The 24,560-nt window shown below is 39.9% G+C and overlaps 1 protein-coding gene across 4 annotated transcripts in view; it reads left to right on the top strand.

Moving 5' to 3' along the window:
* The first annotated feature begins 3,661 nt into the window (after window positions 1–3,661).
* The window catches only part of MARCHF8 (membrane associated ring-CH-type finger 8), a 121,743-nt gene continuing 100,844 nt past the window's right edge, over window positions 3,662–24,560 (top strand). For 3 of the 4 annotated variants that reach the window (XM_075564159.1, XM_075564162.1, XM_075564157.1), the window contains exon 1: window positions 3,662–3,814. The gene's annotated coding sequence lies outside the window, so the exon portion shown is untranslated. Of the gene's footprint in view, window positions 3,815–4,091; window positions 4,219–24,560 lie in introns of those variants that run through there. The other variant, XM_075564158.1, reaches the window with a different exon arrangement.

Here is a 24,560-nt window from a genome sequence, read left to right as displayed (position 1 = left end):
CTTGCTGCACAAGTCTCCGACAGTTGACTCCCCTGAGAAACACCTTTTCCCCAGATTCCCCTCCCCCTAGGAGACATAGTGCCAAAGCTGTCACCAAGGCTGTTACTAAGGAGCAGGTGGGAAACAAAGGGCCCTGGAGGAGCGAGATGAAGACATTTAGTTCCCTCTCTTTTTGTGAGCAGTATGTTTGACAGAAATAAAAATTCTAGTGAAATTCCAGCTAAGAGGAGGTTGATTAGAAATTACATGCAAACCTGTTTCATAGAAGAAATGAAACATTAAACCTGTGAACTATTCCAAATTAGCTGAAATGGTCCAAAGAGACTCCCAAAGAGTGGAGTCTAGCAGTTTTCTGAATCTGCCTAGTAGAGGCATTTCAAAAATTTACCAGTAAAGATCCAGAGACACATGGCAGTGAAGTTGTTCTAAATACCCATTTTACTGATTAGTCTACTGCAGACATTCACAGGAAACTCCAATGCAGAGCTATGGACTCCAAATGACCCAAATGAACTCCTAATGGCAGCAACCTTAGTGTACAATAACCAGGATTTAGAGGCAGAAAAGAAAGAACATCGAAAAGCTAAAATTATTGGTGCTGCTATTGAGATCAATGTCAGTTCTAAGTGTCTGCAGTGTGATTGCTCAACCCATTCCACATGGGGGTAGTCTGTTACAACTGGGAGGAGCATGGCCATATAAAATGTGAGTTTCATTAGATCCTCTTATACTCATTGTTATTAATTACCCCCCCCCCCAACATCCCCTAAAATACCCTTAAGAAACCAATAATCCAGGTCCTGTTTCTACAGATTCACCTATCCTGGATTTCATATACAGAAAGACATTTAAAACCAAACAAACACAACTAACAAGAATGACAAAGTACAACAGATAAAAACTTCAACTGACAAGAAAGCAGAAAATCTTAGAAATGAGAACAAATTTAAATGGATCACAAGGGAGATCAAATACTAGGGTACTAAATTTTAATCTAACTGTGCCTGCAACAATCCATATTTTCTAAAACACATTTTAAACCTGGAAAAAATGCAGCAAGCCTCACTAGACTATGACCAGAATGTCAAGAGAACTGAAGCGGTTAATGAGAGACCTACAGAAGCGTTATCTACCCCCACGGCAGTGAAAGTGCACAAAATTAAATTGTGAGTGCATTTATCCCAAGTAAAGTGAATTCAAACTCCGGACTATGTCAACACTAGATTGACAGGTATACTTGCTCCAGTGTAAGCCTACCTACAGTTTAACACTCTTAAAAAAGCAAAAACCTGAGCATAAAAGCTGAGTGGATTTAATCCCTGTAGCTGCAGAGGAGACATTGGCCCCCCCTCTTTCCCTTCCCAGGAGCTGTTTTAACCCTTGTGCTTTTGTGAGCCAGAGAAAGATATGAAAACAACTCCTGAGACAGCTTAACACTTGTTGATGCCTAGTTAAAAGTTATAAAAGTTTCACATGCAGTGATTGCTTAGCTTGTACTGATGAAAGAATTTAGATGAATACAGTAAGTTGTAGAAAGTCAGAGTAGGTTGCAGGTAGTAAAAACAGAAGTTGGATAGGGAGGAAATAAGTAGTACTGTCTTAAAATAGGATGTCTGGTTGTGCCAGAAGGTGAAGGAAGATAAACTTGAAGGTGTATACTAAGTTGTTCGGAGGGAAGCTGTCAAGAAAGAAGGAGTGAATGTGTTCATTTTAAGAGAATGAGTATGGTATAAGAAATATGAAGGTCTGGAGGTATTGGTCCTTACTAACTGCCCTAAATGGTCTTTTCTTGAAATTGACCAAGAGGAATTGGGCTGCTAACTGCAAGATCAGCAGTTTGAAACAGCCAGATGCACCTCAGGAGAAAAATAGGGATTTCTACTCCCATAAAGAGTATGGTCCTGGAAACTCAAGGGCCAGTTCTACCTGGTCGGAGATGATAACTACTAGTTGGCAACAAGATGATGGAAATGAGTTTTTTTCAGTTGATTCATAAAAACCTTGAAGTTGTTCTATCAGAAACAGTGAAGCCAATCCATCTGGACTCTTAAGATGAATCTGAATGCTAGTGAGTGTGGTAGCAGAAAGAATAAACATTGAGACCTTCAGGTACTCCAGTGGGCAACTCAAATCTGCTCCTATACCAAGGTGACCTCTGCCCCATGTCAGTGTCACCCTTTCTCTTTTCTATATATATTTGGCATCTTGGGATGAACTTACTAAAGTCTTTCCCTTTCACAGTTCACTGACATCTTTGTAAGGCAGTTGTATATAATAAAGTCTCTGCTCTTTAGCTTGGTGGAAACAGGCCGCATCAAGCCATACAATTCTAGTTTCATTTCCTGAGCTGACTCTTAGTCTTTTTAAGAGTCTGCTTTTGAAAATCCTGTCACTAATTTTTGGCCCATGCCTATTTAATACCCTAGTAACGTTTCTATTTTCCAGGCTACAGTGGTTCTATAAAAAGATGATTAGTAGCAAGTGTCAGCCAACTACTTTATGAAGGGTATAGCCACCTTCCACAAAGAAGACTGGTTCTTTCCCCCCCAGCGGGCGAGAGAGAACTACAAAGAACAGGGTCAGGAGAGCGGACTCGTAGGGCCATGGCGCCCTCTATCAGCTGGAAGTAGTGTTGACCTTATACCATTTCACAAGAACTGGAGTCCTGCTCTCTTCAAGGGGAAATGTTAGGGGCAGAACCCGGGCTTCTGCTCTGCCTGCTACGGGAATGAACAAAGGACCCGTGAGAACAAGTTATGAACAAAGGATCCTGTGGAAACAGGCTTGGTAAACATCTTAACCGTTAATCTCGGCCTTGGTGAGTATCCTGACACAGCACTGTACTTGTAGATAATTCTGAAACATGTTGACCCAGAGCCACGGCCCAAGATAAATGGGAAAGAAATGATGAATGAGATCCAAGGACAAAATGAGTAACTAGAAAGTTGCTTGATAAACTGCAGAGCGGCAACCTTAGTAAGGTGTCCTCACTTTGAGAGAAGCGCTCATTTCGTTTCTTCTGCTATGATCCTACGTTTTACTAAAACGGTGGCTTAACTTGTTACTGTGTGCATATGTGAAAGCGTGACTAATTCCTGGACCAGTATAGACACCACATACTGGAGCTTGCCAGTTCAGCCATGGATGACAGCCTGCCATTGAACTGTACAGTCAGAAGGCAAAAGTAAACAAAATGCTGTATATTTAGGGAAACCAAACTGTTATTATTAAACTCCAGCTACTCTTCCATTTATGCCCGTTGGGTAAGGAAGCGTTTGGTTTTCCTATTATTATTACTATTATCTTTATTCTGCGAAGGAGTCCTGGGGGCGTGGTGGTTACCTGTTGGGCTGCTAACCACAAGGTCAACGATTCTACACCACGAGCTGCTGGTCTCAGAAACCCCCCGGGGCAGTTCCACACCCTGTTCCGTAGGGTCACTCTGAGTTAACATCAACTCGATAGCAGTTTTTTTATAAATTAACGTGCGAGTTCAACAATGGCGTCATACATTCGCTTCTTGTTCCAAAATATTAATATCTGCGTCTCTGGCCAAGGCGCCCTAAAGCACAAAGCCCCACCTACGGGAGGCAGGCTCCACGGTCTCCGGCCAGAGTCCAGGAGCGGCTGCCGTCGCAACGCCCCGCCCACACGAGACCACGTGAGGCGGACGTCACGTGACGGGCAGGTCGGCCCCGCCAGCGCAGGGGTGTCAACAGCCCGGGGCGCCGAGCCGCGGCCTGCTGCGTCCTGGGGTCCGGAATGCTGGCGGCGGGCTGCGGCCGCGGAGCTGTGTGCTCGGAGCCCACCTGAGGTAACTCGGCGACTCCCGCGGGGCCGCCCCGGTCCGGGGATGCTGCGCGCGGCCGCCCACGCCGGCGGGGCTCTGGGTCCTGGGAAGGGGTGTGACGCCCGTCGCGGCCCGCGACAGGTGTGTGGCGTGGCGGCCCCTGCAGCCCCGCGCCGAGCCGGAGGGCGCCGGGGACGGGCCGTGCGTACGGTCGGCGCGCGCCTGCTCGGGCAGCGTCCGGAGCGCGGGGCTGGCCCTGCGTGCGCGCGCAGCCCGGGCCCACAGTCCGGCCCGCCGAGCGGCTGTTACATCGAACGTGCGGCGTCCTCCGCCCTCGGCCCGAGTTTCCAGATCGCTGCAATGAAGGCTTACACTGTGCGATCTGTGCGAACCTTCCGGGCCTGGCGGTCTGTCAACCCGAGAAAATCGTACGTCTTACTGGACGCTGCCAAAGGGAAAAGTATTTCAACTGCTGAGTTTTTGTTGATTTAAAATTCTGATTTCATGGGAAGCGATTTGTAGTTCTGGTAACCAGGGTGACATTTTTAGTAGGAAATTTATTAGAGAAAGCAATGGTTGCTTATATGATTCATTATTCAGTTATGATCTTTTAATGTAACGGAACCATTGTTCTTTAAGCTAAAGCTTGTTTGGAAGCCTTGAGTGTGTAAAATATAAAAGTGATAAAAGGTAAAATGAAATCGTTATCTGCCTCTCCTCGCGCCACTCCCAGAACCGCCCAGAAGATCACAGGTGAAGAAATGTTTTGCGTATTAGTGTGACAGAATAGGGAAGATTAATCTTGTGCATATGTAGAGTTTCCTGTTATTTCCCCCTTTTAATTTGTGCAATTGTATGTCATGCACAATTAATATATCCTTCACTTATACATGAAAAGGCCTCCAAGTTTCACATAAAAACTTTCTTTTTCTGTCTTTTGCTTGTCTCATAGCCCCAGGAGGAAGAATATTTGTAAAAACGCGGTCACCTCTCTTCCAGCTTCATTTCTGAAGAGGAATGAAAAAAACTCTGGAAGGCATAATTGAGGCCCTGAAACATAAAAGCTGAGAGAGAGCATGACTTAAAATCATTAGGTTCATGGACTGTTGTGATCATACTGGTTTATTAGATCTTGAAACACAAAAACAACGGTGTTTTGAATTTTAGGAGAATTATGTTTAGGAGAAAAGGAGACCCTGATATACATATAAACAAAAATGGTAATCACACCCAAACTCACTACCCTTGAATCGGTTCAGACTCAAAGCCACCCCATAAGACAGGGTAGAAGTGCTGCTGTCAGTTTATGAGACTAACTCTTTTCAGAAGTAGAAAGCCTCATCTTTCTCCCACCTTACAACTGACAAGTTATAAGGACTTTTTTTTAACTTGAAAGAAATGCATAATGACGTTTGTTGTGTGGGAAAACTAGATTTCATAAAGGATTTCTTTTCTTTTTAAATCATTTTATTGGGGGCTCATACAACTGTTATCATAGTCCATCCATCCATCCATCCATCCATCCATCCATCCATCCATCCATCCATCCATCCATCCATCCATCCATCCATTGTGTCAAATAGATTTGTATATTTGTTGCCATCATCATTCTCAAAACATTTTCTCTCTACTTGAGTCCTTGGTATCAGCCTCTCATTTTTCCCCACTCCCCTCCCCACCTTCCCTCCCTCATGAACCCTTGATAATTTATAAATTATTATTTTATTTTTAACACTGACTGATCCCTCCCTTCACCCTCATTTCTGTTGTCCATCCCCCAGGGAAAGGGTTATATGTAGATAATTGTGATCTGTTCCCCCCTCCCTTCCCCTTCTGGTCTCGCTACTCTCAGTATTGGTCCTGAGGGGTTTATCTGTCCTGGATTCCCTGTGTTTCCAGCTCTTATTTGTACCAGTGTATATCCTCTGGTCTAGCCAGATTTGTAGGGTAGAATTGGGCTCATGACAGTGGGGTGGGGGGTGGGGGAAATGGAGGAGGAAGCATTAAAGAAGAAGAGGAAAGTTGTATGTTTCATCGTTTGCTATACTGCACTCTGGCTTGTCTCTGGGCAGCAACCCTTCTGGAAGGGGATGTCCAGTTGCCTACAGATGGGCTTTGGGTCTCCACTCCGCCCTCTGCCTCATTCACAATGATAGGATGTTTTTGTTCTGGGATCTATTTCCCTAACATCATATATATATTTACATATGTACATGCCTGCATATAGACCTCTATAAATGCCCTTTGCCTCCTAGTTCTTTCCTCTATTTCCTTTGACTTTCCTCTTGTCCCACTATCATGTTCAGCTTTCATTTGGGTTTCAGTAATTCCTCTTGGTTACATTGCCCTTGACTTGATAAAGGATTTATGGGAATTTTAATTTAGTGCTAAGGGAAAATCATACACTTTTAATGTGCCCATTTGGTTGTGCTTCTATGAGATGACATTATTAGAAGTCGAAGGGACTTTGAGTGGAGCCGAAGATGACCTACTCGGCTATGTTTTCTTTTTTTAAAGCAAACTCAATTCCTTGATTTTGGCTTGTGCTTAGGTAAGTCACTTTACTTTCTTAGGTGTTTTTTTTTTTTTTAACAAAGTGAAGAAATTTGATTAATTACATGTAGGGCTTCCAGGTAAAATATAGCGTGTTCAGTTTGATTTGAATTTCAGGTAAACAATGAGTAACAGTTTGTAAAATATTGCATGGGGCATACATATATCTGAAATTCGTATTTAGTGGGGTATACTGGACCAATAGGTTAATATCAACATGGAGAAAAGATTGAAGTTGTCAAGGATTTCGTCTTGCTTGGATCCAGAATCGGTGCTCATGGAAGCAGTAGTCGAGGGATCAAAGGATGCATTGCATTGGGTAACTCTGCTGCACGAGACTTACTGTAATGTGTTTCAAAGCAAGGATGATACTTTGTGCACCTGACCTAAGCCATATATTCTCAGTCACTCATACACATGTGAAAGTTGGACATTGAATTGGGAAGACTGGAGAAGAATCGATGCATTTGAATTATGGTGTTGGTAAAGAATATTGAAAGTACCATGGGTTGCCACAAGGACAAATGAATCAGTCTCAGAAGAAGGACAGCCAGAATGCGGCGTAGAGGCAAGGATGGGATAGTGAGACCGTTGCTCATGTCCTTTGGACATGTTGTCGGCAGAGACCAGTCCCGGGAGAAGGACATCATGCATGTTAAAGTAAAGGGGCTGCTAAGAAGAAGAAAGCCCCCGACAGTTGACACTGTGCCTACAATGGGCTCAGTCTTCAGAACAGTTGTGAGGATGGTCCGGACCGGCAGTGGTAGTACGTAGGGTTGCTACTGAACATACTTGATGGCACCTGTACATCAAACAGTTTTTTTTAAAAAGCATTTTATTAGGGACTCATACAACTCTTATCACAATCCATACATACATCAATTGTGTAAAGCACATCTGTACATTCATTGCCCTCATCATTTTCAAAGCATTTGCTCTCCATTTAAGCCCTTTGCATCAGGTCCTATTTTTCTCCCCTACCTTCCCATTGCCCCCACCACATCAAACAGTTTTTATTCTTTAAATTAGCTCTAGGGGGAAAAAAAGTAGCTTAAAGCATAGTTGGGAATGAAAAACTCACCAGTTCCGAGCCTTTGAAACTGTGATAATCTTCAAGAAATAGACACTACTGATAATATGCATGTATGGACTCCTTTTCCATGCAGCAGTGTCAGCTCCGCCATAAAAGCATAATATTTACGTTTTAGACATAGAGTGTGTAAATATCTGAAAAGAAAATACTGCCAACATTTCTGTAAGTCATCTAAATTTTAATGTTGAAATGGTATATACTATTTTTTTTCTGGAAAAGAGACTTTACAGCCCTACTTGTTTCTAGTTATATCAAAACATTTTTAAATCTGAAAACTATTATAATGGTAATCTTTTCAGGAAATTTTTGTCTTCCCATTCTTCCATTGCAAATATGGAAATTAATCTCTTTGAAAACTATAAAAGCAAACTCACCACCATTGAGTTGTTTCTGATTCATAGTGAACCTATAGGAAAGCGAACTGCCCTTGTAGAATTCTGAGAGTAGATGAGCTTCATCTTTCTCCCTGGAAGCTGCTGCTGGTTTCCAACTCCTGGGATATGCACTGAAAGTGTTTTATACTTTAACTGACTACTGTCAACTTTTTGTTATGTTGAAGAGTTTCAGTGTTGAAATGCTTTTTCAAAGGACCTAATTTTTAATTGCTCAGTTTTTGCCTGTGCATTTTCTTTACACAGCTCATTCTAAATGCCTGAGTTTTCTAATTGGCTCGGTAATCAACAGCAGCTCAAAAAACTGGGTTGGTGTGTGGCGTCTGTTTTAGGTCTCCAGGTGCTTATCTCTGATACGGGGTAAGCCATGTGCAGTCCAGTGATACAGTGTGATGGAGGCCTTGAATGCCGGGGAGATTGACAGGAGGTTGAGTGGCTATTGAGTTGGTAAATAAAATGGCAAAATTTCCTGGTAGATACGGTATTTAGTCCAGGTTATGGAAATGAAGGTGGGTCATAAAGACAGAGACTTATGTAGAAATAAGTAGGAAAAAGGAGGGAATCATCTTGGTGCTGAAAAGTATATACATTTTTGGGTTAAAATATTTGGCGATGTTTAGTTTTGGGGTCATTTTTATTATTCATTTATCTGTATTGTGTGTATATATAGGAATTTTACTGCTTCATTTTCTTTGCATTAAGGAGATCCTTAAGTGTCAGTGTAGCTTTTAAAAGAAAGCTTTATGGAATATATCACACAGAAAAATGTGTAATTTGCTTATGTAAAACTCTAAAGATCGACTATTGTAGGATGGTGGTATTTTCTTCTGTTGTGCAGAGAGTTGCTGTGGGTTGGAATCAACTTGATGTCACCTAACAGCAACACCAAAGGGAGAGTATTACCAACACTACTGATTATCTCTGTGTCCCTTTCTTACGGACTTCTTTCTTTCACCCTGTCTCATTTCTTTGCCTTTTTTGTGTAATTTTACATGTATATATTACCAAGACACAATTATGTGTGTGCATATTTTGACTATTATATAAATGGCATTATACCATGTGGATATTTTTTGTGTGGCTTTCTTCATGTATAATTATGTTACTAATTTTTACCCATGTAACCTATAGCTGCAGAACACTCATTTACTGTGCTGAGTAATATTCCATTATGTAAATATATGTATATATACTTAAAAGCTTATTGCTATCTAGTTGATTCTGACTCATAGAGACTCTGTAGAACAGGGTCAAACTGCTCCTGTGGGTTTCTGGGACTATAACTTTTTTTTAAAACATTTTATTAGGGGCTCATACAACTCTTATCACAATCCATACATACATCAATTGTGTAAAGCACATCTGTACATTCATTGCCCTCATCATTTTCAAAGCATTTACTCTCCACTTAAACCCTTGGCATCAGGTCCTCTTCCCCCCCCCTCCCTCATGAGCCCTTGATAATTTATAAATTATTGTTTTGTCATATCTTGCCCTGTCCGACGTCTCCCTTCACTCCCTTTTCTGTTGGCTATCTCCCAGGGAGGAGGTCACATGTAGATCCTTGTAATCGGTTCCCTCTTTCCAACCCATTCTCCCTCTACTCTCCCAGTATCACCACTCACACTGCTGGTCCTGAAGGTATCATCCAGCCTGGATTCCCTGTGCCTCCAGCTCCTATCTGTACCAGTGTACATCCTCTGGTCTAGCCAGACTTGCAAGGCAGAATTCAGATCATGATTGGGGGTGGGAGCGGGGAGGAAGCATTTAGGAACTAGAGGAAAGCTGTGTTCTTCATCGGTGCTACATCGCACCCTGACGGACTAATCTCCCCTAGACCCCTCTGCAAGGGGATCTCCAGTGGCGGACAAATGGGCTTTGGATCTCCACTCTGCACTTCCCCCTTCATTCACTATGGTAAGATTTTTTTTTCTGATGATGCCTTATATCTGATCCCTTCAACATCTCGTGATTGCACAGGTTGGTGTGCTTCTTCCATGTGGGCTTTGTTGCTTCTGAGCTAGATGGCCGCTTGTTTATCTTCAAGCCTTTAAGACCCCAGATGCTATATCTTTTGATAGCCGGGCACCATCAGCTTTCTTCACCACAGTTGCTTATTCACCCGCTTTGTCTTCAGCGGTTGTGTCGGGAGGGTGAGCATCATAGAGTGCCAGTTTAATAGAAGAAAGTATTCTTGCATTGAGGGAGCCCTTCAGTGGAGGCTGGGACTGTAGCTCTATGGTCATAGAAAGCCTCATCTTTCTCTTGCTGACTGGCTGATGGGTTTCAAACTTGTGACTTTGTAGTTAGCAGCCCAGTGCATAACCACTACAATATATATATTTTACAAAACAGTTTTATCACCTTCATAGTACTCTCCATTACACTTAATACATTTGTCAAATCTGCAATTCCATTCTTGGAAACATTTTTAAACTCATATGTTTGAATGGCTGACAGCACCTCCCTCATTTGTTTTTTTTTGTTACCTCCTGTAAGTCCGCAAATCTTTGTCCTTTCATGTCCTTCTTCATTCAAAGAAATAAAAAGAAGTCATATCGAGTGAGATTAGGTGAATAAGTTACGCATAGGGCAAGTCAGGTATGCTGGTTTTTTATTTTTTTACCCCAAACTGGTGCACTGAGGTGGCTGCATGAACAGCTGCATTGTCATGGTGGAAAAACCAGTCCCCTGTCTGCCACAAATCAGGCCTTTTCTGTCACACACTCTTCAGAACCTCTAAATAGAAAGCTTGATTACCAGTCTGACCCGGTGGAACGACCATTAAGAAAGCATCCCAACCCAGTGCTGTCTAAGGCCATAAGTCCGACATTAACCCCTATGTCAAACACCGTTCTACAAAGTCCTCCTCAATCCCACAAAACACACGCAATGACTCTGACTGCAGGAGGAAAGCTGAATCACTGAGCCTGTAAGCATCTCAACACTGGCAGGGGTCTCCACACGGGTGCTCTAGCACCCAGGGCTGCATCAGGGCAGGTCCATGTAGCTTCTCCTCAGGGATGTCTTGCAAGAAGTGAGTTTTGCCAGCTGAGGCAGAGAACTAGCTAAGTCTAGTACACTGGTCTGACCATCAGAGAATAAGAGACAAGAAAGGCGAGGCTTGCCAAGCCGTTGATCTCTCCGCCCTTCAATTAAACTGCTCTTCAGTTAATCCCACATGTGTTCATCGGCCAGGTTGGCACAATAAACCTTAACTACCACACTCCCCCACTATATCCTCCCGGAACCCTTATTCCTTTTTTTTTTCCTTTTCCTATAATAGTTTTTTTTTTGCTATATTATACTTAATCTGATATATTCATTCACATACAATTCTGTTGTTCAATCCCATTGAGTGGAGTTATACAATCATCAATGCTATTAGCTCCCCACTCCCCCCTCCCCTCCTTGCCCCGTACCCTCAGGAACCCAATACTCCTGTTACTGTTTCTGATGGGTTATCTATCTTGACTTTCATGTACTGGACAATCTTATATATACAAATGAACATACACAAATATAATGTTATTAATGAGATATAACAAAAATAAAACCATAATAGTAAGTGGAGGAAATATTAAAGAACCAGAGGATAGTTTTGTGGTTCATCAGTGCCATATCGCACCTTGGATTTACCATCCATTCTGGATGGCCCTTTTGAGTGGGACAGTCCAGTTATCTTACCAGGTGAGTTTTGTGTCTCCACTACATCCATGCCCATTCACATTGATTTGGTTGCTTGTTTTTGAACTTCTGATACCTCTCCTTCTCAACACCTGATGATCACACAGGCTGGTGTGCTGCTTCCACGTGGGCTTTGTTGCTTCTATGCTAGATGGCTGCTTGTTTAACTACAAGAGGCTTTCAATCTTTATGGGAGGAGACAACCTCATAATTCTCCCCAGGAGCACTTGGTGGATTTGAACCAATATTATCCACCATACCTTCAGGGTTCCTTTATAAAATATTAGTCAGTCACAAAATGGAATGTAGTACTGAAACATAATTACAACACAGATGACTCTCGAAAACATTATGCTTAGTGGTAAAAGCCAGTGAGAAAGGTCACATGTTGCAGGCTATCACTTTATATGAAATGGACAAAATACATCAGACTATAAAGAAAAATGTAGATCTGTGATTTCCTAGAACTAGGGTCTCAGGAGTCCTCGTCAGAAGACTCTGGACCAATCTAACAATGTTTGTATCCCAGTCACAGTCCTGTTCCTACTTCTGTAGTCTCAACTGTAACTCATTTATTAATCTCCTACCAATCATAAATTTGACAGTTTCCTTTCTTCATGCCTTGTTTATCTGGAGTCCCAGCTTGATTTCTTGAATGCTGTTTTAGCTCTGTGCTGATGATCTCCGATGACCTCCCATATCTGAATGATGTGTCTGTCTTTTTTAAGACTTAAATATCCTCTTTAAATGTAAGGCTTCCTGGTGGCATAGTGGTTACACATTGGACCAAGAACTGCAAGATCAGCAGTTGGAAATCACCAGCCCCTCCGTGGGAGAAAAACGGGGCTTTCTACACCCAGGAAGAGTTACAGTCTTGGAAACTCACAGGCCAGTTCAGTCCTGTCATATAGGGTTGCTACAAGGCAGAATCGACTTGATGGTCATGAGAGTTTAAAAAACAAAACAAAACAAAAAGCCAAGAGCAATGGTTTTAGGGCTTCTTCCAGTCTCGGTCAGAGACTTGGGCTTGGTTATTTTTAGGATTTTGAGTTTTGTTCCAATTTTTTTTCTCCCATTCTATGAAGAACCCTTTTTTACAATCCCTTCTTGGACACTCAACAGTGGTCGTCAGGCACCATCTGGTTCTTCTGGTCTTGGTTGTGGATGTTGAGGTTCTTGTGGTTAATTAGTCCTTTAGATAGTTGTCCATGTGTGTGTTCTTTTGTCCAGAAGGGGAGACCACTGGCATCAAGCTTTTGGGACCTTAGTTGCTACTCAGCAATGTAGAAAATTGCCTTTGTGGACTATGTTAGGCTATTTGACATTGACATTGACATTGTTGACTATGGTCCTAAGTCTCCAGACCCGATGACTCATTCTTTCAAGGTTTGATTATAGCTGATAAATTTTATAAACCTTTGCCCCCTGTTTACTGTGTTATATACATGGATATTTTTAGAGCATGTACAAATATATATGAAGAAATATCATCTGCCAAACCAAAATATGGTCAAGAGTATAGTCCCTTTTGCCTACTCATCTGTTCATCTTGCCCGTGTACCTATTTTATAATGTGCTTGTAAATTATGTTTGTGCATATGTACTTATAAATTGTGTTTGTGCATATAGTCACTTGTAATTTAATATTTTATTACTGGTAAAACAGGATAGTATATGTCGTAGTGTTTTCTTTTGTTGCCTGTAACTCTTGTGCTTATGTCTATCTTCTTTCAGTAATTTTTTTCACATCACCCTTTATTTTATGTTCCTTTGCCTTCACCCAAATTAAAATGTGTCTATTACATAGTTAGTGACTTTCTCTCCTATGTCTGCTAACAGTAAAAGCATTTTAAAAATTATTTGTAAACCTTCCTGATTTTTATAATACTGGAGTATACAACATTTGCCCTTTTGGAATTGACTTATTTTATTAATCTCATGTCCACCAGGGTCATCCATGTTAAGAGATTTGCATGGATTCCTCCTTATTCTTAAATTTGCATAACATACCATTGTGTGTATGTACCAGTGTGATTATCCATTGTTATTGTGAATAATGCTGAAATGAACATGGATGTCTGTGTCCCTACTCATATTTCTTTAGGATATGTTTCTAGTAGTGGATTGCTAGATTAAATGAATTTTCTGTTTCCAATCTTAAAAGAAACTCATACCATTATCTGAGTGGTTTCACCATATAATGATCCACCAGAAAAATATGAGAGTTAGAATCATTAACATTTCTTCATGTGTTTGCTGACTGTGAGATCTCTGTACATGTTCTCTACCCATTTTTTAATTGGATTGCTTGCCTTTTTATTGTTGAGGTGCTGAATTTCTATACAGTTTTGAGATTAGTAACTTGTTGGATATGTAAATTCAAAATATATTTACTCTCAGTCTGTAGGTTACCTTTTCAGCCTTTTTGGAGCATCTTTTAATGTGCATAAGAATTTAACTTTTAGAAGGTTGCATTAGTCTGTTTTTTTTTTTTTGCAGTCTGTAGTTTGGGTTATATTTGATAGTTTATGCCATTGCATTTCACCCTGTTTTTTCTTTGATGATATTTATAGTTTTAAGTTTAAATTTAGATACTTTAATCTATCTTGAGTTAATTTTTGTATATGGTGTGAGGTATGGATTTTGCTCAACTTTTCTGTAAATAGAAATCCAGTTTTGCTAGTGCCTTTCTTCAAGAGACTATATTTCCACCCATTTGATGGATTTTGTTTTTTGTCAAAGATCAGCTGTCCGTAGGTGGATGGATCTACTGTTGAGTCATCAGTTCTTTTCCACTGATCCACGTGCATATCATTGTTCCAGCACAAAACTTGTTTTGACTGCCATAGCTGTATTTTGAAATCAGGTCATATGACCTATTTTATTATACTATTATTCTTCAGTAGTAAATTGCTTAATCAAAATATTTTTCTCTATATATAAACTTAGCAATTTGTTTTTCCATTTTCATAAAGAATATTGATAGAATTTGGATTGGGTTTACATTATAGAAAACTTTGAATCATATTGACATTTTTACAATGTTAGGTCTTCTTACCCATGAGCATGATATATACTTCATTTATATAGGTTTCTCTTAGTTTCTTGTAGTATTGTTTTTTAGTTTTCTTGTATAAATATTTTATGTTTTTAGTTAGGCTTATTCCTGAGTGTTTTAATATCCTATGCAAGTCAAATTTTCCTGAAGATAATGCAATAACAGTTGGTGCAGTATAGACAGGGAGCAGCCAGAAACTCAATGTAGATTCGGAAGAACACATAGCATGAGGGATATCATTGCTGACATCAGAAGGATCTTGGTTGAAAACAGAATGCCAGAAAGATGTTTTTATTGACTAAGCAAAAGCATTTGCCTGTGTGATCATGGCAAATTATGGACAACATTGAGAAAGATAGTAATTCATACTAACCTGTATTTGTGTGAGGCACAAGCCTCCACAATCGAATGAGTCCAGGGGGTGGTTATGCAATTGGGTAAAATTAAAGAGACATCAGATAATAAAAGGAATGCAGTTATTCACCTCTGGGATGGCCATGATCTCAGTAGCCAGGCCTGCGCAGAGAGAGCAAATATAGCTAATGACGGCTTATATACAACCAGGGGACTTGCAAGCCCCCCTGGTTACATCATAATGGGAAGGGGTTGTACTTTATCAGTTGGAGGGGGCCAGGCTAGGGGTGTACGTGCAGTCGCAAGGGGTGGCATTAAGGGTACACATGTAACAAGAGGGGTGGACCCTAGAATCAAGATGGCAGACTAACCATGGCCCTCCTTGAGTTGGCTTTACCTGGTCTCTGGGCTCTCCTTCAGGGAAACAATCCACTTTCCTTATCAGCAGGGAGTGGGCCCTGCTTACGTGGGTGGTGGCTAGGGGAGTGGGAACAGACTATAGAATCTGATTGCTCTAGATGGCTGATACCCTCAGGGAGATAACCTCTAAGCAGCTGACGTTGATCTCCAAGTGTACATTGATCTCCAAGTGTACAGTCATTTACCAAGTGTTGCAAGCAGTGTCTTAGGTTTGGTATATATTTGGGGGGACAAGCTGGGGAAAAACCCTCTGCATCCCACAAATATAGATCCTGAAGCAGGTCAAACATAAGGGGATACTGTGTGGTTTAAAATCAGGAAAGGTGTGTTAGGATTGTATCCTTTCACCACACTTATATTATTATTGTTAGGTACCATCAAGTTGGTTCTGACTTATAGTGACCTTATGCACAACAGACTGAAACTGTCCAGTACCATCCTCAGTGCCTAGGCTTGAGCCCATTGTTGCAGTCACTGTGTCAGTCCATCTCATTTAGAACCTTCCTTTTTTTTGGCTGCCCCTCTACTTTAGCAAGCGTGATGTCCTTCTCCAGGGACTAGTTTCTCTTGACTATATGACCAAAGCATTTAAGACAAAGTCTCACCATCCTTGCCTCTAAGCCAGACTTCTCCACAGCAGACCTGTTTGTCCTTTTGGCAGGCCATTGTCCTTTCAATATTCTTTACTAGCACTACAATTCAAACACATTCTTCTTTGCTCTTCTTTATTCAGGGTCCAACTTTCACATATATGTGAGGCAATTGAAAATCACATGGATTGAAAAAAAAATCACATGGATTGATTGGGTCAGGCACAACTTAAGTCTTCAAAGTAACATCTTTGCTTTTCAGCACTTTGAAGAAGTCTTGTGCAGCAAATTTACCCAGGACAGTGCATCTTTGATCTCTTGACCACTACTTCCATGAGTTTTGATTGTAGAGTCAAATAAGATGAAATCATTGACATCTTCAAACTTTTCTCCATTTATCACGATGTTACCTATTGGTCCAGTTTTGAGGATTTTGGTCTTCTCTTCATTGAGTGGCAATCCCTACCAAAGGTTGGCATCCTTGATCAGCAAGTGCTTCAAGTTCTCACTTTCAGGAAGCAAGCTTGTGTCATCCATCTGCAAGGACCAGGTTGTTAGTAACCCTTCCTCCAGTCCTGATGCTGCATGATCTTAGCTGTCCTTATGGGAATGAAATGGGATCTCATTTGGTTTTGATTTGCACCTCTCTGATGGCTAATGAGATTGAGCATTTTTTATGCTTTTGTTGGACATTTGAGTATCCTGTTTTATAAAATGTCCATTCAAATCTTGCCCATTTATGATTGATTTGTTTGTCTTTTGTTAAGTTGTCAAAAGTATATATTTATATTTGTTACTTGCATTCTTATTGGATATATGTTTTTTGAGTAATGCTATTGGCTTGTGCTTTCCCTTTTTTTGTGTGGTATTTTAATGAACAAAATTAAAAGAAAAATTTGTGGTTCATGGTTGGTTACCCTTTGAGATGCTGAGAAGTTAGCAGGTAGCTAAACTGCCCGCTTCTCTGTGAGAGAAAGATGAGGTTTTCTGCTCCTGTACAGAGTTACAGGTCAAAGGGATAAACCTGATAGTCAAATAGTTAAAACATTGTCAGTTGATCCCTCCTTTGATGCATGCTGGACCTGATCTGGTTTTCAACATTTTCTGTATTTTTGTTTTGTTTTGTTAGTTCATATTAGGGTTTATCTCAGAGGTTTTATGTCATTGGAGGTCACCCTCTTGAAGTTGTTACATGTTTTTCTGTTTTGGTGTATGAAACCCAGGATTGATGAACCTATAGGGACAGCAAGTAGAATTAGGGATTCGGGGGTGGGAGTACAGTGGTAGTGGGGGTGGGGCTGGTAAAAGGGAGATGATATCAAGGAGTCCAGGAAGGTAAAGAAATGTTTGGAAACTGATTATGGTAGCAATTGTACAATACAGCTTGATATGATATATATATATATATATAAACAAACTTCCAATTAATAAATAAAAAAATGAGTTATAGTTTTAGAAACCCACAGGGAGGGAAAGTTCTACCCTGTCTTACAGGATTGCTGTTAGTCAAACTCAACTGGCACGATGGCGATGAGAGTGATTTTTGGCATTTAGCATTATATTAGATGACCCATTGTTAAAAACTAGATGTGCAAGTCTTTCCTTTACTTGTTTTTTAAATTATGAATTTCACAGCTTTAGTTGTTAGTAGACTTTTAATTTATGTTGTTAAGCAGTGTTTCATTGCTACTTTTACACCCGGAGAACTGAATCCTTCTAGGTCCTGAAGGAAAATGAACTCATTTTTATTTAAAATGTGATTTTCTTTACCTAAACAGATTAATTATTATTCATGTATTTTCTTTTTCTGCAAAATGTGTTAAGATCTTTTATCTGCTTGAGTGCCTTCTTTTCTGTTTTGTGACTTTGTGTTTATATCTTTTAAAATTAACTTTCACTTTAAGATCATGTAATTTCTCATGTAATTTTAAGAAATAATAAAACTAGATCTTGTACCTTTCCCTCTTAATCTCTCAATGGGAACATCTTGTAAAATTATAGTATAGTATGGGTAGTAGAGTTTGGAACCCTCATAGGGCTGCGATCCAGATGGTTAGCAGTCTGAAACTACCAGCAGCCTCATGGAAGAAAGATTGGGCTCTGACCTCCTGTAAACAGTTACATTTTTGGAAACCCACAGGTGTTTCCTTTCAGCTTTGACTAGATGGCAGAGGGTTTACATTGGGTTTGTTTTTTTTATATGGGTAATATAAATAGTTAATGCTGTTGGCTGCTAACTGTGGCTGGATGTTCAAGTACAAGGTGCTATGGTAGAAAGATCTTGTGATCTGTTTCTGAAAAATAAGCCATTGAAATAGAAGCACAGAGTTCTACTTTGGCACATCTCTGCCATTTTTCTTTTTCACTACCAGTGTATTGACATTGGCAGCAGCCAAGACACAGACATGCCCCCACGTTTCCCATTTCAATTCTTACTCATTGAGTCACAGTTACTCTAAAGGACAGGGTAGAAGAACTCTGGGTTTCTGAGACTGTCTTTTATTGCTGGAGTAGAATCTCTCCTCTTTCTCCTGCAGAGAAGCTGGTGGTTTTGAACTAGTAACCTTGTGGTTAGTAGCCCAACATGTACCACTATGCCACCCCCTAAACTCCTATTCTTTCTCCCATTTATAATTTTATCTTTTTATAGATATTATATAAATGGAATCATACAGTATGAAACACTTTAGGATTGGCTTTTAAAAATTGTTTTCACTCAGCATAATTTTGTGAAGATTCATCTGGATTGTTTCTATTGGTGAGTAGCAGTCATGGTATGAATGTCTTAAATTCCCCGGTTGCCTTAAGAAAACAATGAAAAAATGAGTGGATTTAAGGAACAACAGGAAGTCCCGCTGGTGTAATGGAGTACAGTTGTGCTGTTAATTGCAAGGCCAAGCAGTTCAATCTCACCAGCTACTCCATGGGAGAAAAATGAGTATTTCTTTACCTGTAAAGATTTACAGCCCAGAAACCCGCAGAGGCAGTTCTACTCTGCTCCATAGGCATTCTAATCTGCACTCTGAATAAGCATCGACTTGATGGCAGTGAATTTGAGTTTAAGAGACATAAATGTTCTCATTTTTTGTAGGCTAGAAGTCCATATCAGGGTTAGGAAGATTAAATGCACAAGGGTGCAACAGCAGAGTGTGGTGAAGAAAGCAGATGGTGCCCGGCTATCAATTGGAACAGTGTTTGCAGTCTTCAAGGCTCGTGTTCAGAGAGCCATCTCAGTGAAGCGTCAGCTAGGTCCACACAGAAGAAGACGCCTACGTAATCCAAAGATGACAGTAATAAAATCTGAATATGATGTAGGGAGGGTATAAGAGTTTAAATTGTGAACATCCAATTTGTAGAAGGTTATGGAGGACAGTGGGAGCCCAAAATCCATCTGCAGGCTATCTAGTCAGATTAAGCCTCTGGCAGATCACCTTTAGCCACAAGCAAGGGACTCGAACAGCTTTACTGTCAGACAGAGATTATTTTAAACTTGATCATGGTGGATCAGTTGCCCTCCCTCTGGACCAATCGTGAGTTTGCACTAAGCTGAAGTATTTCTCACCTGTTCCAGGACAGACATTTCTTCTCTGCCCTTTTAAATATTGATGGTGGTCTTTTCTTTATTATGCTTTATTTGTATTTTTATCATTCTATTATTATTTTCTTCATTCCGTTTTGTTTTTGTTTCTCATTGTTTCTGATGGGTTTCCCAGTCTTTGAAGCACAGAAGGTGTGGATGCACAGACAGCTGATGCGATGGTTTAATGGAGGGGAGAGGTGGGGTAGGGAAGGTGAGTGGATTTGGGGAGCAACCAATGAATGCAGGAGGGGGAAGAGAACACAAGAACTGATTGTGATAATGTAGATGCAACTCTTTCAAAATTGATTAAACCATGGAAGTGTGTGGTATGTGAGTATTATATCAAGAACACTACTTAAAACAATAAAACCAAACTTGACCAATGGCTACCATGGGTGAAGGAGAAAGAGCTATTGTAAGAGGGCATCGAGTTTATGTTAATAGTGGTGGAATAATTTGGAAAAGGATGATAATGATTGTATAAGAAGAATATAATCAGTGGCACTGAATTATACATATAGAAGTTGTCAAATTGGAGAATGTTTTGTATATTTTTGTCACCATTAGAAAAAATAATTACATGAATAACAATGAGTACAAGGAAGAATATGTTCTAGAATAGAATGTGGTGATATTTGTACGCCTCTTGTTATGATTGAATTATTGAGTTGTTTGATATGTGGATGAAGTGCTAATAAAACTGAGGAAAAAATGACTACCTTTTTTCATTCCCACCTGGAATGAACAACATTTGACATTGCACCTATTTCAAAGTATATTTAATGCATATATGCAACATTAAAGTCAAAATACCTAAACTAATACTTGGGGGTACATGTAGCACAGTTAACGGTTGTTGATATCTGCCTTACTATTCTTTGTAATTGAGAGTGCAGTAGTTTTTAATATAACATGCCCACGTAAATAACACATATACACATATAATGTGCTTTGTGTGTACAGGAAGCTAATGTGTGAGGGAATCGCCCATTTTGAAAAAACTGTAAAATGTATTCATTATTTGTGTAATAATAGGGTACGTGTAAGCCTGTTTTTCACAAAAGTGGTTCTTTTTTTACTTGTCAAAGCAGAAAACGTTCTATTGTAAGATGTAAGAAAAGTACTATCAGTTTTATTGTTGGCACAACATTTTGCTACACAGCTTAATAAAGCTCGAGTGTGTTGGACTTGACAGTGAGTTAACTGTCACCTTAAGCTCTTAATCCTACCTGCTTGACTTCTGGGAAGTGTTTTTACTTTCTCTGCCTCATTTAACTAGCTTTTTAATTTGGATAAGATGTGAGCTACATGATTTCTAACAGTCCTTCTAATTCTGCCTTTCTGGTGTTTGGACCCTAAGTGAATAATAATTGTACAAGCTACATGGCTCAGGAGAGACTGCTTCACACACTCCAAAAAGAAAAGACTTGAGGTGGAGAGGACAGTTAATCTCATATAAACTCAATTAAGCACATCAGATTTATTTACATTTACTTGCCCTTTAATGTTATATAAATTTATCCTTACTTTGAAGTCATTGAATAGATTCTTCATCCTGCTGCAGGTGCAGCTTTTAAATTATTGAAAAGGCTTGGAGCTTATTTTGACTTACCTACAAATTTGACTTAAAGATGACATTGGACTTAACACACTTTGGAGCTAATCTCTTTGGCAACCCTTGGACTGCCTGATTACAGAGTGTGGAGCCCTGCTGGCAAAGTGGTTAAGCATTTGGCTGCTAACCAAAAGGTCAGAGGCTTGAACCCACCTGCCCTCCATAGGAGATAGGTGTGGCAGTCTGTTCTCATGAAGATTACAACTTTGGAAACTTTTTGGGGACAGTTCTACTCTGTCCTGTAGGGTGGCTATAAGTCAGAATTGACTTGACCATAATGGGCTTGAGTTTGCAGTTTATATAAAGGGCCTTCTAATACTTTGTGGAATTTTTCTTTGTCTTGTAGTTCTCTTTTTCCAATAACTTTTGGAAGTACATTCACATAGAGAATAACGATCTGTTTCACGATTCTAAGTTAGGGTAAAATTATCACTGGTTGAGGGAAGGGCAGCACTCTTGGCTCAGTGTAACAGACATATTTCTAAAAGCTCCTAAGTACTGGGTATTCATTAACCTTGAAAGGACAAAGGTCAGAGATAGACTGGATAGTTATATGCTTCAGTCAATTTGAAGTCAGCTAGGTATGGTGCTGGATGACTTCCTTAGGCTTTTGGCCTTCAAAGTTAGAAATCACGGCACAAGAAAGGTGTTAAAATAATTGAGAAAAAACATTGTGGTATGACAGTAGTCACTGATTTAACGGAATTATAATAATTTTTAATCTTTTTTCTTTTACTTCAAATTCAGTACTGTTTGCTGTCCATTTTGATTGTGTTACTCTTCTGGGGTCTTGTGCAATTTTGATGATTCATCTGGAAAAAGTATATTGTTTTCTTTGTGAGTGATCGTTGAATGCTTCCTGCTTTTAAACTAAGAACTATGAGTTTGAATTCTTAGGCTCTGTCAAGACAGTTAAATTTGAATATGTGAGTGCGTTTCCAATGTCTGGAGATGTTTACTAGCCTGGGCAATTTTGATAATATTATCTTTTTAATAATTTCTGCTGTGAAACAATCTTGGAGAAATATATGTGCGGGAGTAAGTCCTTGAAGAAAAATATACTCTTATTTAATTTGTATGGTGTTTCCAATTCTTGAGCTAGAATTTTGGTTGTTAAAGGTATAGTTCTCTCACCCAGCCTTAACATCTGGTTTTGTGCATGTGTTTACATTTCCAAAACTGCCTCAGATTTTCTTTAATTTCTGTGTATTCTGTCCTAATTGGGTTAGACTCCACTGTCCTGGTGGATAAAGCATTTTATGGCAGGTGTCTCCGCCCCAGCACTATTGACATTGGAGCCTTGTGGTGTGGAATGCAACTGAAGAAGGTTCTGTTCACTCTAAAATGTTGAGCAGGTCCCTGGTTCTGATAATCAAAAATATTTCTAGAAGTGTCCCAGGAGGCAAAATTGCACCAGATAAGAACCCAGAGGGCAATCCGCCAAAACCGTGGTTGTCTCACTTTTGTCTGGCTTCTTCAGGTTGCCTAGCCTCACTCATAGCCGCACTTCTCCAGGTTCTCTGAGTAATTAATTATACTGAGGGTTGCCAAAGGAGGTGGAATCAGTGAGGAAGACAGAAGAGCTAGACTCAGGCACGGGCCTGAGTAGTGAGTGGCTTGCTTCTATAACAGATGGGTTTGTATTGAGGGCAGCTAATTATTCAAAAGCTCTCTGGGGCTTAGTGAGTTAAACGCTGGACTGCTTATTGCAAAGTCAGTAGTCCAAACCTGTCAGCTGCTTCTCAAGAGAAAAATGAGGCTTTCTTCTGTCAACATTTACAGTGTCAGAAACCTCAAAGAGCTGTTCTACTCTGTCCTGTAGCGTCACTCTGAGTCAGAATCAACTTGATAGCAGTGAGTTTAATTGGTTGTTTTTAATAATTCAAACAAATGTTTGTGGACAGAAAGTGAGCTGATGACAGCGCTGGTTTTCCTACTGATCAAATGTATGTGTTTTCACATTGTTGTAGCCACCTTGAGATTCTGGGGTTACCCAAACTCCAGGGATGCTTTCTTTCTAATGTTTTATTTGCAAGGAGAAGAAAAAAGGACTCCCTTCATGATAGACTTTCGTTTTAGTCAATTTAGATTTTATTTTTGAGGTGACTTTAATAATTAGATGGAATCTCATGATTTTTTTAAATGCAAGAGCTGTTAGTGAGTATGAAGATGCAGATGCTTACTGAATGCAACTGGGTACAGTTCCATGGCTCAGGAAACTCCAAGAGCTGAGGAATAGAGGCAGCAAGGACACTGAATATAAAAAAGGAACTGTGTTATATAGGTGTTGTTACTGCTCATAGAGAAATGAGATTGGACCAAATGTTCACATTCTTTGTTTATATTTGCTTTCAGTCACAATTAGTTTTGTTCTGAGCTTTATGAATTTTTTAAGTGGAAAAATGAACCCACTTTTGTAAACTTTATTGATTAACATTATATAAAATTTCCATTTTTAATAACTTCTGGCTTTTACTATGGGCATATCAATTTATTTTTCTGTTGTTTCACATATAGATTATTTTCAGAACTTTGCCACTATAGGTATTCATTGAATATCTTTGAGTATACATTTTATGTACTTACTTTGGATTATTTCCATAGCATATAGTGAATTAAATAGTGTAGATATTTATAAGCCTTTTGATTCATATTGCTGAATGTTTTCTTGAGAGGTTTTAATAACGTTGAATGGCCATTTAAAAAATCATTTTATTGGGGGCTCTTACAACATTCCATATTTGTACATATTTTGCCATCATCATTTCCAAAGCATTTTCTACTTGATACTTGAGCCCTTGATATAAGCTCCTTTTTTTTCTTCTCTTTCCCCCACCCTCCCACCTTCATGAATCCTTGGTCAATTATATATTGTTACTATTTTGTATCTTAACACTGTCAATTGTCTCCCTTTACCCACATTTTTTGGCGGCTATATATCCAATTTTGTGATAGGTTCCTTCTTTCTCCCGCTTCCCCATCCCTGACCATCCCCCTACCCTCATGATAGCACTATTCCCATTACTGTTCCTGAGGAATTTATCTGCCCTGAATTCCATGTGTCCAGAGCTCTTACCTGTACCAATGTGTGTTCTCTGTCTAGCCTGATTTGTAAGGTAGACGTGGGTCCTGGTAGTGGGTGGGGTGGGTGGGTAAGCATTCAGGAACTAGAGGAATGATGTGTGATTTTTTTGTTGCTATACTACACCTTGTTGAATCATCCCTTGTTGAATATCTAATTGTCTGCAGATGGGATTTGCATCTCTACTCCAACCCCCGTTTTTTACATTGATAGAGTTGTTTGTTTTGGATCTTTTGATACCTGATGCAATGGACACCTCATGATCACACAATCTGGTGTGGTTCTTCCATGTGGGCTTATTTGCTTCCCTGCTAAATGGTCGCTTGTTTAACTTCAAGTCTCTAAG

This window comes from Tenrec ecaudatus, chromosome 12 (assembly GCF_050624435.1).
Source record: "Tenrec ecaudatus isolate mTenEca1 chromosome 12, mTenEca1.hap1, whole genome shotgun sequence".
NCBI lineage: Eukaryota > Metazoa > Chordata > Mammalia > Afrosoricida > Tenrecidae > Tenrec > Tenrec ecaudatus.
Note: the sequence above shows the minus strand (reverse complement) of the source record. Positions and strands in the feature narration are given on the sequence as shown.